General features: G+C 41.5%; 1 pseudogene; it reads left to right on the top strand.

Annotated features, from left to right (window-relative positions):
* The first annotated feature begins 1,039 nt into the window (after positions 1-1,039).
* Positions 1,040-1,531, top strand: LOC118008689 (annotated as a pseudogene).
* The last annotated feature ends 3,295 nt before the right edge of the window (positions 1,532-4,826 follow it).

Below are 4,826 nucleotides of genomic sequence, written 5' to 3'. Positions count from 1 at the left end.
CCAGAAATGTGACCTTGTAACAGTCACTCTGAACTTTCTAATCAACTATAGTGAGGTAATCTGCATGATAAAAACCCTGCTGTTCCCTTTTCCCCCAAAATCAGCTCTCCTGGCCTGAAAAAATCTTTTCTTTTGTTAATAGCTTCCTTGCCTCACCCTCCTGCCTGTAAAACCCTTCCATTTTGTACAGCTCCTCAGAGCATCTCTCTACTTGCTAGATGGGATGCTGCCCAATTCCTGTATCATTTAATAAACCCAATTAGACCTTCAAATTTGGTCAGTTGAATTTTGTTTTCTAACATATTATTAATATTTTACTGTGTGTTCTTTCAGACTTTTTGCTATAACTTGTTCTTTTTGTCTGTGATTTAGAAGTTTTATTTAAGTCATTTTGTAATTATTCGTGCATTAAAATAGGTTTTTCCTTTGAAATAACTGCAAAATAATGTTTTTTTTTTTCATTTGAACAGAAAGGAAAAAGAAATATTGGTACATTTTATTTTTATCCCTTCCTCCTTACTTTTCTGTTTTTGTTAGAATAATCTGGGCTATTAAACCTAGATTAGTTTATTTTATAATTGTATGTCCTTTCAAAAATTGTTTATTAACATTCCATAACCATGTTAACAATTATTTCAACACTGAACATAAATATTACTCATCTCAAGCAGTCAGCACAATTACCTTTTTTAAAACACAATTGCTTTTTTAAAAAGATTCATTTATTTATTTGAGAGAAAGAAAGAGAGCTGGTGGGGGGGGAGGGGCAGAGAGAGGGAGAGAGAGCCCCAAGCAGACTCCCCGATGAGCACAGAGCCCAACGTGGGACTTGATCTCACCACCCTGAGATCATGACCTGAGCCTAAATCAAGAGTTGGATGGCCAACTGACTGAGCCACCCAGGTGCCCCTCGCAATTGCTTTTAAATCATATTTTCTCTCTGTTGAAATTACTTATTGTGATACACTTTTTGGTTTGTTGGAATTTATCCTTTTTTTTGAAAATATTACTCAGACTCTCTTTCATCTGGGCTGCTGACATGCCATCCAAGCTGAGAAAGAACAGGAAATTTCAGGGCCACATGAGTCACGGCCATAGCCTCATTGGCAAGCACCAGAAGCATTGAGGGGGCTGGGGTAATGCTGGTGGCATGCATTATCACAGGATCCACTTCCACAAATATCACCCAGGGTACTTTGGAAAAGTTGATCTGAGGAATTGCCACTTAAATAGGAACCAGAGCTTCTGCCCAATTGTCAGCCTTGATAAACTGTGGACCTTGGTCAATGAACAGACACAGGTAAATGCTGCCAAAAACAAGACTGGAGCTGCTCATATAACTGATGTGGCATGATTGAAATACTACAAAGTTTTGGGGAAGGGAAAGCTCCTCAAACAGCCTGTCATTGTGAAGGCTAAATTGTTCAGTAGAAGAGCTGAGAAGATTAAGGGTGTGTATGTGGGGGGCCTGTGTCCTGGTAGATTGAAGCCACATGGAGGGAGGTTCATTAAATGCTCACAAGTGCTTTAAAAACAAAAGAAAGTAAATATTACTTAGAGTTATTTGTGGATGGTACACTCTCCTAAGTTCTTACATGGCTGTAAATAGCTTTCTGTTCCAGCTTAAGTAGGCTCTCAAAATTTTGTTGATGATGCTTCAGTGTCTTCTGACAATTAGCATTACAGAAAAAAAGATCTGATACCAGCCTGATCTTTTACAATTATTTTATCATAGGTAACTTATTTTCCCCTTGCCTGGATGAGTTTATGATTCTCTTTCTAATCTTTGTGCTATCGTAGGGTTTTTTTTTTTTTTCCATTTCAAAGCAAGAAACTTCTTTCATTATCTTTTCTGCTAGATGGGTCACTCTGACCTAAAGCCTGGAGTTTTTCCTCTATTCATGTTATTATTATTTTTAATTAGTGCTTATGTTACTGATCGATCTATCACAGCTGCTAACTCAGAAAATGAACAGTGAGCCCCATATGCTGCCCTGGACAACTGCTCTGTCCTAGGGGATTCTGGCGGGGGGCTGGACAAATTGAAAGCACAGCTCCTGGCTGGGTTTGCCAACACTGTTGCCAAACAAACTCAGATAAACTCATTGCAAGAGAAGCCAGTAACTCAAGAGACAAGGGTTTGAAAAAGAGACAGGGAGACATTTATTTTGAGTGCTGGCAGCCGGGCAGGTGGCAGGCTCAAGTTTTAACAACCAATCTCTCCACCCACAAGATGGACACCTAGAATTTTATAGGGAGAAGTTCAGGGGGGAATGAGCAAGAAAGCAGGCAGAGAGTGTGTGGTCATGGGTGGGGGGGGGTCGGTGTGTATTCAGCACAGGATCATGGGCAGAGAAGGGGACATGTGGCATTTGGCTTTCTAGGCATTCCGTTGTTATCAGGGCTTTCCTGGCCTGGCAGTTGGGAAGTTCCAGTCATTGCAAAACATCTTCATTAATGCCTAAAGAAAGTGTGATAAGAAATAAGCACAAAAGGTTTTAGTTAGAGCCTGAGTTAAAGCCAGTTCATCTATTTCTGGTTTTAACTGTTGGAGCCTATAGTTGAGCAACAGGGCTCATGGATACATCGACGCCGATCTCAAGTAGCGTAATAATGATGTAATTCTCAAATAAGGTAATTGAGTAGAGTTTAATGAGTTACAAAGGTTTGGAAAGGGTTAAAGAAAAGCAAAGGGATGGCGAAGCACGAGGAATAAAACAGCTGAAGCTCAATGACCACCCCTGGGTCTGAAAGGGTACAGGGAAGGAGAGTTTTCCAGGATGTAGAAAGAACTGTGGGCTGCCCCTGGGTCTAGGAGAGGGCTAGGTGTAGGGGTTGTGACCTTCAGTAGAGGAGCATGGCCACTGTTAAGCAATGGGCAGCTGGAGGAGTAGCTATCTGGGCCTTGTTCTTCTCCCATGTTCCTATTTCCTGCCAGTGCCTCTCATAGACTGAACCCTTGAAGGCATCTTGATAGGTCAGCCTCATAGGACAAAAAGCAGGGTGGAAAAGACAGCAAGTGGATCTGGAGGGACAAACAGGATATTTGCCTGAAGTTCCTATTCTGTTTAACTTGCATCATCTAATTCTGTAGAAAATATAATAGAAAAACACATCCCTATATTTTTATTCATTTTATTTATAAGCTTTATTTCCTCATCCTTTTATCTTTTCCTTAATTGTTAAAAGAACTGTTTATTCTTTTTCTTTTGCGTTTTTCAGTCTGCTCTTTACTGTCTCTGTGTGTTTACATTCAGTAATCTTAGTTTTTATCAGAATGCAGTCTTTCCCAATGTTATATTCTTTCAGTTGTTTCCAGGTGAACTGGGAGTCCCTGAAGGTTCTTGGTCTTGTCACAGGAATGAATTGGAGGACAGACACGCAGCACAGCAGATGAGTAACACAAGTGGGAAAGTTTATTAAAGCAAAAAGTACACTTTTGAGATATGACAGCCAAGGGTGGGGAGGGGCAGAGAGAGAGAGAAAGAGAGGAAGGGACAGGGAGGGAGAGAAAGAGAGAGAGCATTCTAGGAAGAGAGCTGTGCACCCTTGGGGTTGGGTTCTATCTTTTATTGACAGGTGTTAACTAGGGGGAAGAATATTTATTACATGGGTCAGGAAGCTGGATTTTGTGCTTTTTCTTCCTTATTTGGTCAGAGGTTTTCTGTCATGGCATCCGCCATCTTGGGCCTGTTTGGTTTGATCCAGCTTCTTGTGAACTGCTACCAGGTGAGGTCTCTGACCTTCCCCATAGCTGGCCATGACTCCTTGTTGCTGACCTATGGGTATCCTGTTAGAGCCTGACTGTCTACTTTGACATTTCTTCCTCAAGGACTCTGGGCCCTTAAAATCTTAAGGGAAAATGGGCGATGGCCCATCTTTTGTAACTACTTCATGCTGGTGTGGGATGCTCACCCTGCTGGAGGGCTCCAGAAGTCTTTGCTATCTAAGTTTCAGGAAACCTGGATGGACAGTGGGGAGTAGAAGGACGTTGTGACTCGGCCTAGTGGGTCTCAATAGTCATTTATTTGAGGGTTGTTGCAGACCACCATCTAGAGATTTACCTGGCTGAGGTGAGAGAAAATCCATTTTTTTAGTAACTTTAGGATATGAGGTCCAAACATTAGAATAAGGCATATGGTTATTAAGGGTCCAACAAGAAGGTGTAACCATGAAAGGCCTGGAAGCCAGGAGAACAAGGAGTCTCACCAGGAGGAGGAGGTAGGGGTGGGTTTATGGGGAACTGTGGTCCAGTTAGTTACTGTCCCAATGACCTAGAAGCTTTCTTTAACCTCTCCAGATGAATTGATCCATACACAGCACAATGTGTTAGTCACTGTGTAGACTCCTCTAAGTTTTGTGAGAATGTAGTCAAGGGCCTCTTGCAGCCAAGTGGCTTGCTGCCTGATTTTCTCTATATGGATTCTTACTTCCCAGGAAGAGTTAATATAGATATAGCAGGTGGTGTGAGCCATCATATAGACTCTGTTTTGTTTAGCAAGCAATCAGGTAATTAATAAGAGGCACTTCCATGGAAACAAAAGAAAAACATAGGTTGATGGTTGGAGCAAATTATAAACTCAGTGCCTGATTCCTGAGTGCTGTCAGTGAGGAGATTTTTAAATGTCAAAGCATCCTCAGATGGAGTGGAGCAAGCAGTAGCAAGCAGATGGGTTTTTCTGGTTTGTGATTCAAATGTCTCTGGTGATCCTTTTGAATGGCCCATAGAAGAGGCACAAAGATTGTCTATACACGAGTTTTGTGGCAATTTTTCTGAAGTTGACCTAAATTTGTCCAGCTTTAGTTTGCAGGGCTTCAGGAAAAAG

The sequence above is a fragment of the Mirounga leonina genome, unplaced genomic scaffold (genome assembly GCF_011800145.1).
Source record: "Mirounga leonina isolate KUSES-001 unplaced genomic scaffold, KU_Mleo_1.0 Mir_101609, whole genome shotgun sequence".
Lineage (NCBI taxonomy): Eukaryota > Metazoa > Chordata > Mammalia > Carnivora > Phocidae > Mirounga > Mirounga leonina.
The sequence above is the reverse complement of the archived record's forward strand: the minus strand, read 5'-3'. Positions and strand labels throughout refer to the sequence as shown.